The sequence below is a fragment of the Ambystoma mexicanum genome, chromosome 5q (genome assembly GCF_040938575.1).
Source record: "Ambystoma mexicanum isolate Mex_15411 chromosome 5q, UKY_AmexF1_1, whole genome shotgun sequence".
In the NCBI taxonomy this organism is placed as follows: Eukaryota; Metazoa; Chordata; class Amphibia; order Caudata; family Ambystomatidae; genus Ambystoma; species Ambystoma mexicanum.
The window spans coordinates 427241158-427256510 of record NC_090933.1 but is presented as its reverse complement, the minus strand read 5'-3'; positions in this window follow the sequence as shown (position 1 = coordinate 427256510).

Genomic DNA, 15353 nt, shown 5'->3' with positions numbered 1-15353 from the left:
AGTATTATCGGGGATAGAATTATAGACATCTAAATTCTGTTGTCCCCACAACCCCAGAGATACTAAAGAAACGCTGGCTGAGACTCCAATGGGTTCGTCAGCTAGCAGTAGAAAGTTTCCACTTGCCATTTGGACTTCCTCCTCTGGAGCGAAGGCTAAGGAGACAAGCTGGACCCCTGAAGGTTTACCCTTACATCTGGGATCTCCTTTCACATGGTCAGTCGAGCCACAAACAAAGCATTTACCGAATGCTTTCTGGAATGGTGGCTTGTTCTGACCTCCTTCCGGTTTGGCACCAGAAGACACACTATTCTGCTGTGGTTTTCCTTGTGGCTTACCCTTCTGGTTTTGTTTGGGGCCCTCTTTGGAATTTGAGCTATTAGAATTCTCTTTTGAGTCTTTTTTAGGCTGTTTTCCCTCATCCTTTTTCTGAGTTGCCCCAGAATCCTTATGAGTCACCCTGTTGGCAACCCACAAGTCAGCAGCCTTAGCTAGCTTCCGGGAATCCAATTCCTTCGAATCAGCCAAGTGCTGTCTGAGTTCAGGAGAACAGGCATCATAAATAGACTCCAACATAAAAAGATTCCTCATACCCTCATAAGTGTTCACTTTGTAACCCTTAATCCATCCCTCTAAGTTTTTCAACCCTTCACTCACCCAGGTAGCCCAAGGGGTACCATCATGCTTTTTGAGGGTTCTAAACCTCTTAAGATACTGGGAAGGGGTCTTCCCGAATCTAGCTATCAAAGCTAGCTTCACACTTTCGTAATCCGTCTTATCCGCCTCCCCCAATTCCATTACCACATCAGTCGCAACAGGAGGGAGCCTAGAGAACAACCAGGGAAGTAAATCATTCCCGGTGATGTCCTGGAGCCCATGATTGTACTCAAACAGTTTCAACCAATCCAACACATCCAATCTCGGTTCATACATACCCACTAATTCCTTCGGCATCCGGGGTCTTTTGGGACTGGAGCTCCTAGAGGAACCAGAGGAGAGAGAAGCATTTTCTATAGACAACTTTTTCATCTCTAACTCGTGGTTAAGTTCTATTTCCGTGAGTCTTAACTCAGCTTGCTTCTGCTCAGCCTGGGCATTCATCCGTCTGAACTCGAGCTCTTGGTTTCGTTCAGATTGAGCCAAGAACCGTTTGTATTCTAATTCGAGCTTCATTTTTTCAAGTTCAAAATAAGCAGGGTTACTTGTGGGACCTGGTATGGGCCCCGTAGGCACAGCTGGTAAGGCAGGTAGAGGAGCAGGGGAGACAGTTTCGTTAGCCTCTCCGTCTTCGTCAGCCTCTTCATCGCTATCATCAGAATTACGATTCAGATCAACACCATCACTGTTATCTACATTTGCTGGAGAAATTGGTTCCTCTGAACCAGTACACAGACTTTGGTTCGCCAGCAATCTCTCTATTAATTCTAACTTCTTGCCTCTTACAGGAAGATTCTCTTGCCTAGAGAGAGCTCGCAAACTCTCAGTATTTTCACCTGACAAGGACTCTTGGCTGTAAGTTTCCATCGTAGACATGTTTCTGAAAGTTGCTTTTTAGTGCTAAGTTTTGTGGTTAGTTATCCTAAAGGGTCGAAAAGCACTCTAAACTGTATACTCGATACAAATCCCACCGTTGGCTGGGGGGCCATGGCCATGGTGGATGGGTTGCCTGTGGGACATGAGCAGGTGTGCAGGGTAGTCCCCTGTGGTGTGGGCTGCCTGCAGGGGCCGTGGATGGTGTAGAGGGAACACCTGGGAGGACCCACACGGCCAAATCACGTGTAGCATTCCCTGGCACCACCAAAATACACGTACCTTGCTGGAATCGCGTGGGAATCTTCCCGCGCACCTCAGAATACACGTACCCAGGCCAATCGCGTGTGGAACTTCCCGCGCACCCGAAGTACACGTACCCAGGCCAATCGCGTGTGGAACTTCCCGCGCATCCCGAAGTACACGTACCCAGGCCAATCGCGTGTGGAACTTCCCGTGCACCCCGAAGTACACGTACCCAGGCCAATCGCGTGTGGAACTTCCCGTGCACCCAGAAACACACGCACACGCTATTTTTCACACAGCGGGTGTCCGTGTTTATCTGTACCCCTTTGCACCTCATTTGTCCTAGAGGGCCACTGTATGGACCATTCATCATGGCTGTATATGGGTGCTTTTTGTTAGCGCACATTTTGGCGCACATTTATTTCAGGCGCAGGGGCGCTACCGCCTGCTTTCTTGTGGCGTACTTGTTTGGCCCTGTGCGCGTCTTTCACCGTGCGCTGGTTTGCCCTATTCGATTCCATGAATACGGGTTGTAGGCGAGCGTGTGGGCGTTCCGCGCACTTGCCTCCTCTACTTCCCCCGTGACGCCCATGTTTTCACGCGTTGTTCCCCATTCCGAGTGTTACGCCCCGTGTTCCGCCTACTTTTGTGATGTGCGCCGCGCTATGTGCGATTTCGCAGTGGCCGTGGCGCACGCTGTTGGATGACCTGTGCGCCGGCGTGCGCGGCGCACTTTTTCAGCGCACATCCAATGTTTTTCTCGCGCACGGACTTCCATGAATCGATGTGCTCTGGTTTCCCGCACTTTTACTGCGAATCGCACGTTTTGGCACCTCTGCGCGGGAATTTTCGGTGCACATTAATTCCATGAATCGACCCCTTAGTTTTCCTATGGGAAAGAAAGCCCAATGTTAGAAGCTGTTCAAAATGCGATCAAAGTAAGCATTGTTTAAACTATTAAGCCATTAATGTACAATTCTAACATTTTGCATGCAGAGGAGGCTGCCTCAAAATATTACTCTGGAAGCCTTCTAAAGTTAAGGAAAGTCATTTTCTCAAACTCCATGGGAACTCAACCTTAATTTATGCCTTGATGGTAGATTGTAATCAGACTAGCTTTAAGGCTCATTTGAAATAGTAAAAAGTGATATAAAAACATAGGTCTGGCAAACCAAACAGCATAATGTACTTGGGTTTATAATGAGACCCACTTAGGTACAAATGTAAGAGCATGATGCACTTTATAAAAAGAAGAACGCGCAGCAAGTGATAAAGGAGGGAGCTATATGTACTTATCAGTAGAAATCTTCTCTTGTAGAACATATACATCGGATTACAGAAATTATAACGGAGGACAGGGTGTGATGAAACCAGCATTATGCATTTAAAGTTGACATAAGACACAAGCCATATAAATAGATGTTAGCATTATGGATAAAACAATAAAATGTAGCCCATCTGACAAGAACATCTGATTGACAATGATTATAACAACATCACGGGGTGCATTAGTATGTTTATATGAGATGTATCTATTCATATTACAATGGAAATAGAAGGTATACCTTTTTAAGTCACTTTTAAGAAAACAGCACTATGCACTTTACAGTAAGAAAATGTAGAACAAGCATTTCATTTGACAGTACGATGCATTATTTAATTGGTAGCATTGTATATAGAGTGCACACACCTGAATATGATCATGAAAATATAAGTGTACACAAATGAAATAATGTATGCAATATCATACAATGACAGCATAATAATCAGTCTAATACAACAAGGGAAACATTCAGTACTGACGTGAAACTGATGGGATGAGGTATTATTTTGATGATATACATGTAAAGTGTAACACTCCAAGATGACGACGGCTTTGATAATGGAATTTGTGAATAAGGTAATAATAACAGAAGAGGGACAACGGCATTGTTCACAACACGTTTTGCATATAAGGGGTGTTATACATACACTGCTTTAACTCTGAGGAAGTTTGGGAAATGCATCCGTTTCTTTTGGAACCATCAATAAAAGAAGCCAAACATATGGCAAAGAGAAAAGGCTGTGTGCCGTGAGTTTTTCCATGTTAAACGCATGTCCATGTTAAGTGCAGACTTCTCTGAAGGAGTACCTCCTCGTTCGATATATAAATATATATAAATATATATTGTGGTGCAGCGGTTGCCGCACTATTGTTGAGGTGAGTATCAAGTCCCATGGGAAACCTGAAATTGAATTGCTAATAATTTTGATTTGCATAACAAATTTGGGTGATATTTTGCAAACAAAAGATTTGTCACCTCCCACATCCCCAGACTGGAAATTTTGGGAACGATTTGTTGAAAAATGAATATGTTATTAAGAAAGCAACAAAAAATGTTTTGGGACTACCCCCACTCATTTCCCCATAGAGAAAAAGTCAAAGTTTCTGCGCAGCAAAAAACCGGGGGACAGAATTGAACCAGGTACGAAACAACTTGGGCACAAAGCGCTGAATCAATTTCCGGGAGGGATCTAGGGCTATTCCGTCCAAATATTTGATAGAGAAGTGGGTGCCCCCTCTTCCAAAATTATAGCTATATGTGTGTCCCACAATGCATCAGCGAGGCGTTTCAGAAATGGACCGTTCAGCACAGTGCCAATCTACGACGGAGAGTTCAAGCAGAGCGTTTGGTGAACTTTTGCATAGTCTTGATTTAGTGGATATATGGCGATCTTTACAGCCTGGGGAGAGGGAGTATTCTTTCTTTTCACCAGTTCTTGATTCTTATTCCAGAATTCATAATTGTTTTATTTCTGAAAGACTCACTTAAAAAGCGACTAGCGTCCCGAATTAGCTCAATTTCTAGGTAGCCTGTACAATGTTCTCATGACAGAAGGGGTTATGTGCCCAACGATGCAAGAGGCATGTATCACAGTAATCCCAAAACCAGGTAGGGATCATACAAAATGTGATAAATACAGGCCAATATCATTATTAAATGTGGACACAAAAATATTCACTAGAATATTGACTAATCGGTTGGACATGTATATTGGCTGACTAATTGGACATTCTCAGGTTGGGTTTATGATTGGGAAGCATGGTTATGATCACATCAGAACTATTATTGGTGTACTGGGACTTCCTAAGGACGAGGTTGAGAACATGCTACTAATCTTTATGGATGCAGAGAAGGCATTTGATCCGGTCAATTGTTTTTTTTTAGATTACACTCTTAAGAAGATGGGGTTTGGGGATGCCTTTCGGAGAACCATTAAAGCTTTACATTCTTGCATTAGTGCAAAAATATGGGTAAACTGAGAACTCACTGCTTCCTTTCTTTTGACTAGGGGTACCAGACGGGGCTGCCCACTGTCGCCTTATCTTTTTAACCTGCCACTAGAGCCCTTGATAGCTTATATTAGACAGGAACAAGGTATACAGGGGCTTAGAGTTGGGGAAGGGGAAATCAAAGTGTTATGTTATGCGGATGACATGACAATAATACTGTCCAACCCAAAGGAGGGGGGATAGCCTTAAAAGTATGTTTGAGGAGGTGGGACGCCTGTCTGGTAACAAGATTAATTGGGAGAAGTCAGTGGTCTTTGCTTTGGATGTTACCCAACCAAGAAGCGATTTGAATTCGTGAAATTGTCAGCGGAATACAGGAACTGTGAAGTATTTGGGGGTCCATCTGGTTCGTGATCTGAAGAAGATGGTGGAATTTAATGTAGCTAAGATAATGGAGGCACTCCAGAAGGATGTGTTAAAATGGGATCAGTTAGTACTTGGTGTCTGGGCGAAAATTAATGCAATAAAAATAGTACTTTTGCCCAAAGTTCTTTACATTATTCAGTCTGTCCCACTAAGGTTTACAAAGAAGATTATTAGATGCACTGACAAAGTGCTTCAGACATTTCTTTGGGGTGAAGGCAAAAGATCTAGGATTCCACAGTACATTCTGATATGGGCAGTGCGAGATGGGGGCTTTGGGTACCCCAATCTGAAAAATTGTTGTAGGGGTTTGTTCTGGGGTCAGCAATATATATATATATATATATATATATATATATATATATATATATATATATATATGTTGTAAACTTTATTTTAGTGCAGTGCAAAACATACATCCTCATATACAATCTACAACATTATTGCAGTACTTGCATCATACAGGGAATTTAGTGCTCACACATGTAGGTGTTGTTCGAACAGTATTTCTCAGTACATTTACTTTTGCATGGTTGTCATTGAACAGTTACTTGTTCATTTAGATATTCTCTAAAAGGTTCCCAAATGTCCATAGACCTGCAGCTCGGTGCTAAAAGTGAAACATAGGCCTCCTCGCACTCATTGGCATATGTAATTTCTCTGACCCACATTCTAATGTCTGGAGCAGACCTGGACTTACATTTAAGTAACATGCATTTTTTGGCCATCAAGCATCCAAGGTTAAAAAGGCTTCTCAGTTTAACTGTTATCTTTCCTATATCTCCAAATAAGTATTTTGGGAGTGACAGACAAGGGGGGATACCCATGCTTTCCTGCAAACCAACAGCAACCTCCTGCCAGATTTGGGCTACCCAGGGGCAGCCCCAGTACATATGGTGTGCTTCGGCCATGTCTGCGTTGCACTTGATACAGCCACCATTCGCCATGGAGGTGATCCTAGCAATTTTTGTGTTGGTGTAGTGCAGTCTATTGAGTATCTTAAACTGTATGAGTCTGTGTCTAGCATTGAGGGAAACCTCCTTAGTCATACAGTACTTAATTTGTGCCGGTGTTTGCCGCTGGCCAACACTGGCCCAGTTTTTTCGGCACCTGAACACCCGCTTCAGCTGCCCTTAATCACGGCTTGCTGCGGAGATAAAGGCATTCATCAAAGAAAGTTAACAATTAAGTGTTAACTTTCTGTGATGAATGAGGCTCTGCTGTCAGTGTTCCAGCCTCCCGCCGGGCCGGCCTGGCGCCAGTCAGGAGGCAGCCCAGCTCAGTCAGTGCGCTCTCTCCAAAACAAATTGTTGTGGGTGGGGGAGGGTCGCGTGAACTGTGAGTGAGCAGCTCTGCCGCCTTGCTCCTATTGGCCCTTTTTTTCACAGTGCAGGATTGGTCTTTGATGCACCAAAGCCTGCTCCGCATTTATTAACTGCAGAGCATAATTCTAGGTCACAATCAATTGACCTGCCATCAGCGTGCTCATAACTTTAGAGTGCACTTTCACCATTTCATCAGTGAATGTTAATGGCACTGATAGGCCTGTTTCCTTTTTACGGCTTGTAACTCACAGCCCGCTGCTTGCCTCGTAAAAGGGAAGTAGCGTAGACAACAAACTCACAGACAGAGCGTCACTATTGGTGTTTGGCTTTGTAAACAGGAAACCCCCTTAGAGCTCCTATCAGCTGAAAGCTGAGCCCTGGTCTGCATCACAGAATGGTAATTAGTTTATCTCAGACTAACTGGAAAAAAATAGTTTTACATGCAGCCTGAAGGATCGTGTTATAATCCTTTCACCAGCCCGCCCAAAAGCTTCCTGCCACCTGCAAAAGGAACACTCCCCTTTCAAGTTCATAAAATAAGCCCATAATCCAAAGGACAGCTTTATTTTTCCCACGGCTTTTGTTGGTAAGTACAGATGAGCCTTTCTCCCCTTGTGGCACACACTTTAAATGCTTAACTGTCTGACAACTTTTGCGAGCAACGGGTTTGTGTGCATCTTAATTTGTATGTGTTTTGAAAATTTTACTTTTTGTGCAACTTTCATGCAGAGTCCGAGGCGTCACATTAAATATTCTGAAACATGCTCTAAGAGCATGTTTCAGAAAATTTAATGTGACGCTTCGGAATAATGTTTCGATGAATACAGATACATGGAATCATTGGCTATCACTAATTACTGCTAATAATTAACACTTTGGTCATCATTTACTGTGGTGCGTATCTGTTGTGAACTTTTTTCAAAACAATGGGCCTCATTACGAGTCAGTCGGTCCGAAAATAACGGTGGCGGTAAACCCGCCACCACCGTTGTTTCCGGACCGGCTGATTTCGAGTTCTGCAGGCCGGAGGTGTCATTACCGCCAGGTCTGACCTGGCGGGTTTAACACCACCCGCCTGCAGGCGGACGTGGAAACACCGGCACCATCACAAGATGGGACTCCATGGGAATGGGGATTTACCAAATTCCACCTCCGGAATTACCGGGTCACCGAGGTTGTAATGCCGCAGTGATTCCGGGAATCACGGAGGCGTAATGGTAATACGAGTCCGGTGGTAACCTGCCCATTTTTCCGGCTCGGTTACCGCCGGACTCGTAATGAGGCCCATTGTGTAATAAAGCCAAGAGTACATACACACTGGTCGCTTTAGATGTCATTGTTTGCACACTTCATCACGAGGGCATACATGGGAACTGCTCAGTGTTTCCTTGGCATAATGTGGATACACCTTTGGTCACAGATACATGTAACCTGATATTTGCTAAATGTGGCTTGCAATATTCCTTTTACGTAAGGCAAGGGACATTTGATTCCTTATAACACCTGGCCATGCACTGCCAGCCCCTTTAATGCCTGGCCTCTTGCTTAATGTATTGTGACCGATCTTCCAGTTGCTCATATATATTCAACGCTGAGTGTTTGGATTTAAAAAAACACACTTTGAAAAACACACACTTAATATTCAACTTCTAGAGGCCGCAAGTGTGTCGGCTGCCGGACGGATTAAACAGGTTCAGGGGTCATGTCCATATAAAGAAGTGAGCAGACTGGAGAGCTGGCACGGCTGGAGATGGGCTAGTTGGAGAGATGGCCAGAATAGTGGGGGGGATGTCGAGGGGGGAAGGGGTCTGACCAGGATCACAAAAATGGGCTCAAATAGTGGGATTTCAAGGACTACACTGTATAGTAATAATATCTTATAGCGTTTATTTACAAAAAATAAAAATTGCTTAATAAAGCCACATGACAGCATGTTAATACGTATAGCAACATGTTAAGCCAAAATAATATGATTGTGGCTTTAATGGTAAACTATAACTCCCAGAATGAAAGATAATTCCAAACTGAAAAATCTAGTTAACCCCACGGTACTTTCAGTGATTTAAGATATGAAATAAAAGAAGTTGTGTAATAAACAAAGATAGATATGTGTGCTCCTTCCCACTATCCCATGCCGGTAGTTGCTGCAGCCCCAGAGATGTGACATGGAGCAGCAGCAGTGTGATGGGCTCGTGGTGGGCCGATCTAGCGCTGAGGTGGGCTGCTGGTGTCGTGGTGCCGTCGGGGCTGGCATTAGTGAGCCAAGAATGTTTGGACCCTGGCACTTATTTGTTTACAAATTAAGCACTGGTCATGCAACACCACCGGATCCATTTAGTATCATCCAGCGTAGTTCCCAAATCTGCCTCCCATCTCTCTTTGGCTTTCTGGGGTTGGCTCTGTGCTTCTTGGGATTTCTTATATAATCTAGAGACCAGACCTCTGGGGTTCGCACCCGTCACCACCATGACCAGCACCTCACACCCAATGGTCTCATTCGGGACCGATCGCCAGTGCCTCCTGATCGCTGCTCTTATTCTATAATATTGTAGTGTTTTAATGGAGCCAGTGCCTAATTTCTCAGAGAAGTCAACATGTGTGACAAAAGAGCCCTCTGGGAAGAGATCATGTAATGTCAATGTGTCGTCGTGATTCCACCCCCTTTGAATGGCCTTATCATATGTTGGGGGAGTCCTGGGTAACTCCAAAGCGGGATTGCACCCACATAGGGCACGGTAACACTCAGCCTCCTAAAATATCCTGGCCCAGGCGTTCACAGCCGTGCAAACCGGATCAAACGTGCAGGTGTCTGTATGCCGATTGGCCAGAACTATTATGCGCAGACTAGTTGGAGACGAGCTATATTCCTTCAAGCCCGTGTGTAGTGGTTGATCATGTGGGGAATACCAATAGCCGGCAAACTGCGCCTGCGCCACTTCGAATTCCGGGGCTTGAAGTCCCCCCTGCTCATATGGTCTGTTCATAGCTTCCCATCCCATCCGCGGCGTACCAGCACCCCATGTAAATCCCACTGCCAGAGACCGCAACCTATCAAAAAATGTGCACCCCGGCCAAACTGGTATATTGGTGAAGTAGTATAATAATTTGGGGACCACAATCATTTTTAGAAGGGACAGCCTACTGTATAGTGACATTGGAAGCCTAGCCCACAGGTTCAATTTGTCTCCTAGTGTTTGCATATATTTTTTGTGGTTTTGAATTAATATTGAGTGGTGTTGGTGTGCGACCACTATGCCGAAATACTTTATTTTATCCTGGACCCATCGAAGTCCTGCTAAATCATGTGGGGGATGTTTGAGGCGCATAATGCATGCCAAAGGCTCTATAGTGAGTTTGAACAATAACATGGATAGCTGGACCCTAGCAGCTGGGGATGCATACAGCAAGCAGACACATTGGAAGAAGAATTCTCCCAGCCCCATACGCCGCAGGAACTGTCATGAGACCGCCTCTGGGGTATTCAGGGTAATTCCAGTGGAACTAAGAATATCCATAATATGTTGCACCCCGATCTCACTTTTGACTGTGTTTGCCAGTTGGCGTCTCGGTCTATCCGCCTCGCCTTATCTCCTCGCCCGTACAGGATAATAAAGCAGTTGAAACTCCCTGTCGGCTAGTTCCCTGAAGTTCAAGAGGTTCCACTTAATGCACCCGAGGAGGGCACAATCATGTATATTCCCATATTCAACTTCCAGTTTTTAAGGCCAGTTTCCACCCTTCCCAACTCCCATCTAGTTTCCTGTAATGCTCCAGAAGCCATGGAGCTGACCTCCCCCCTGACCCACACTTGGAAGGCTTCCTAGACCGTACTGTGATGTTGCACAGTCCCATCATTCCTTTGGAAAAATTCCACCATTAGGCCCATATGTGTTTACCAGAGTTGTGGTGACACCTGCCAGCTCGCCCCATTGAATGACATATATTCCCTGTGGGTCTATGCTGTGTTTGGTTTCCTGGAACGGTATGGAACGATGTATTAGCGTCATCAGCCCCCCGGGACTGTGATGAGTAGTTGATGTAGCAGCTCTGTGGGTCCCAAGTCTTAGCAAATGAGTCATTAATGACCCCCTGGGCGTGCGTCTCCTGTAGCATCACCACTTTAGGAGCCTGCCTGTTCATGAATGCAGCAACCTTTTGTGCCTTAATAGGGTGGTTGAGCCCATGGATGTTCCATGACAGAAACGTAATATTAGTTCCTAGCATGTCTGGAGTGTATACTGTTGATGCCCAGTCATTGCTGGGCTAAGCCTAGGATGTGACCGTATTGTGTGATAGAGGAGCAGCCTGCATTGTTTTTCTAAATCAAACATACAAACTCTGAACAATAAGCCTGTAAGGTCTAAACATTTGCGATTGAAATCAACCTTATCCCTTCCCCGACCCACATCATCACCCCCAACTTGACGATGGAACCCACCATACAGTGTAACATTTTAGATCCCTCTTGGGGTGCACTGTGTGCAGTCGGTGCAGCTACTCAGATGGCCGCCTTCCTGATGCCAGCCCTGTGCCTTGAATTACCTGTGCCCATGTGCATTTCTCAATTAGGGCCTAACCCCCCGGAGGGGGTCAGTCGTTGTGCATGTTGTCTGGTTCGTTGTTTCCTGCAGGGGAGCAACCTCTGCCATCAGGATTCCTTCTCAGTAGTGGTATAGAAATCTTGGACTCAATGTACGCCGTTGCTTCATCTGGATCCTCAAGGAAGTGAGCCCTTCCTCCATGCTGTATGCACAGTTTCGGAGGGTATAGTAGCGCATATTGGACTTGGCGGATACGTAGTAGTTTCTTGACTGGATCAAATTACTTGCGTTTAGACAGTACATTTGCAGCAAATTCAGGATATATGTGTATGTCTGAGGATTCATATCGTAGCGTCCCTTTTTCTCTTGCCATGCGTAATATTAAATCCCTGTCTCGATAGTTCAACAATTTGCCCAGAGTAGTACGAGGTGGGGGGGCCCGATTGGGGACAGGGGCCAAGACCCTGAGCGCTCTTTTCACCAGGAAGTATTGTGAGAATCTGGAGGAGTCGAATAATGACTTTAACAGGATTTCTACACACTGTTCCATTGGGCCTTTACAGGTTTGGGGACAGGGGACAAGACCCGGTGAGCTCTTTTCACCAGGAAGTATTGTGAGAATCTGGAGGAGTCAAATAATGTCTTTAACATGATTTCTATAAACTGTTCCATCGGGCCTTTACAGGCCGCCTCCGGGATTTTGACTATCCGGATGTTATTCCGCCAAGATCTCGATTCTAGGTTGACACATTTATTTCAGACTCCGCTGAACTCTTGTTGTAGGTGTGTGATGTTGCGGTCGTGTTTTGTGACTTTATCTATTGTTTTGCTCACTCTTGTTTCCACTTCCGTAATCCAAGCCCCCTCCTTTTCGAGCTTAGACTTCAGAGACCCAATGGTGTAGACAATGTCATCCAGTTTCACGTTCACGGCCATGAAGCCATACTGCATTGCAGCGAGGAGGTGGTCATCTCTGGTGGTATGGGACGCAGAGGGAAGCTCCTCTTCAGTTGGGGTCTCAAGAGGGTGTGAGTTCTTAGCCAGAGTGCTAGTGTAGGCATCCATTGGGTCTTTCCTTTTGGAACCGGATCCCTTCGTCATATTGTAACCCACTGAGTATCTGCACTGTAGTCAATGAGCGGAGAGAAGCCACCATTTGCTCCAGTACCACTGTGTAATTCCCCTTTGTAGTGTTCAGTTTCCTCCCTCTACTATTCAAGACATGTTAAGAAGGATTTCTAAACTCTGACCTGGAGGGGCAGAGGTTCAGAAGGCCAACCTAGTTTCTTGGAACAGGGTAACCTCTGGACAAGCCAGACCAATCAGGGTAGCTATGGCAGGCGGTCAAGACTAAGTCTCAAGAGGGTGAGGGTGACTGAAAGCCCTCAATGAGCACACAAAGCAAGGACACTTACAAATTACTCCAGACAGGTGTTACATTAAATATATAGACACATTTATTACAAGGCCTTTGTAACATAGACCATAGCAAAGAATCACAGTAACACTAGAGTAAACCAATATATCATAATCAACACAATATATATACAAGACCAATGGGGGCTAAGGGGTTAAAAGCACGAAATATGTAGACCACCTATATGGGGAGGAAATCAGGCAGTGCAAGTGATCTTTAGACCTAGTTCCACATCAAGAATACACCTAGCTATGAGGCAGTCCAAGCCCTACAAAGAGAGGAGCCTTATGCTCAATAGTACATGCACAAAATAGGGTCTCTTCAAGGGTCTCTAGCAGCTCAGGAAGGTGGATAAGGCGATGAAGAGCAAGTTCGCACTATTCAAGCAGGACCTCCACTTGGGGGCAGAGGCAGTTTGAGAGTGCGGGATGGAGTCGCTATTTCGCAATAGCTGTGGAAAGGAAAGGGGCCCTCAGGGGCCACTTTGTGCGTAAAAGTGGGCTCCTGCGCTAGGAGCCACCGGTTCAGGTAAGGGCTACTCACCGGTCCCCGACGCAGGCAGACCCAAACTTCGCCAGTACAGTCCACTTCGCTGGCAGGTTCAAATGCAATAATCAGGACGTCTCGACACTGTCTAGTTTCCGAGATACAGCGGGGAGTCCCAAATGGGACACTGGCGATTTCTCCGCTCTGGGTGCAGGAATCAGCCCAATTCCCCTGCAGCAGGCTTTAGGGGCAAGGGGGTCACAAATGCAGCAAACTTGCACAGGTTGTTGCCACCGCAGGGCAACACGGTAAGCGCATTTACTCTGGTCTGGGCGCACTCGTCTCACTTAAGACCTAGGAATGCCAAGTGTACGAAATTCAGAGTGTGGGTGCCGTGGACACAGAGCAAGCAGTATACCAACTTTCGAGGGCCTCCTCGAAACAGCGGCAATAACAGAGCAAACATCCCATGTAAGCTGATCAGCCCACTGGTTGGCCCAGGGACACTTCCGAAGAGGCTTACTTGCAGGGTTTGTTGAAGGTGCCGAGAATAGTTGATCCCACTATTCCAATGGGTCGAAGAGTCTTCGCAGACCTTCTAGGATGATCAGAGGCAGAGGGGTCCCACAGGGCGACAGCGGGCTCAGGGTGCCAAACCTTCCAGCGGGTCACCAGCGGTTCCTCGACTCAGCTTCTTGTTGCAGGATACTTGGCTCCTTATCTTTTGTTCGTGTGAACTCAGGAGATTGACGTGGTAGTGGTGTTTTCAGCCTCCTCTTATCCAAAGTTCCCTTTGCGGCAAAACGGAGAAGACCCAATGGGAGATCTGCTCACAAACACTCACTCCATAAGCGGACCAATCATGGACCACGGTGGTCCCAGGCATTCAGTACACTGCAGACTCTCTGGCACCCAGGATGTGTATTGGGAACAGACATCCCAGCCCACATCCTGGAGGCACACACACAAGACATGCAGAAGCCCGCAAAAGCATTTGGTTTCGCGGGAAAGTGCATGCCAAATAAGGACTGACCTGGGTCGACTCGACCTGGGGAAGGTGAAGGGGCAAGATGGCCAAAGGACAGGACAAAGAACCTCGTGGCATGGCCATTTTGGAGCCAGTCCACCTATTCGTGCCAAACGCGGTAAACGTGGTTAACATGGCAAGAAAGGGTTAGAATCATAAGAAAATGACACATCTGCACAGTTCATAAAATGTCCCGCAAGAGTTTCTAGGGTCTTTGGAAAGACTAGAGACCCAAGTGTGCTGTAAGGTAAGTGTTAGGGAGAATTCTCTGTTTAGGCTGAATTTCCTAACCTAGTGAGTCCCCCAGCAGCTTTGCTGGATTTCTGGAGTTTGTTTTTTCCCATCCTGGCAAGAGTGAGACTCTTTTCCTCCCACTCTTGGACATGAATGTGTGTAATTCCTTTGAATATCAATGTTTTCCAGGGGCTATGGGGTCTTTTACTCCATAGGGTCTCATATGTTTTTCTATGTGTATTACACCGCACCCTACATGCCGTAACACTGGGGCGTCCTAGCGGACCTCCACCATAGACTCCATACCCGGGGACTGACTACTGTCTCCCCGGGCATGTAAAGTCACCATTGGCTTTACTAGACCTAAATTTAAAAACAGAACTAGTACAAACCATCTTATTGTGGACGTGCTAGTAGGGGTAATTCGATTATTCCTAGATCTGTTACTCGAGGGGGCACTGTCCCGTCCCCCCTCGTCGAGTTTTGGCTGGTGGCAGTGGAAACTACTTGTTATGCTCGACCCCAAACATAACCCTATGGGATTCGTCCCATTGTTGGAGATTGAAACTTTTCCTCGTTAATCTCTAACGTACCACCGGTCTACTTATCTTAAATAAGTTTATCGGATGGTATTTTCTGACAGAACTCGGTTTTTAAAATGGCGTCTGTGTTCGTCTCTGTGACTCCTAAACCAAAGGTTGAGCCCTTTGTTCCACTTTTGGCGGGCCTCTGGACAGAGACCCTCCAAAGTGGTGCCATTCTGTCTGGGTTACCACAGGGGTGTGGGAGGGGGTTTAGGCACCCTGGACCGAGTTGCCTTGCCAACTCCGGTCGCACTCTGGTTTGATTG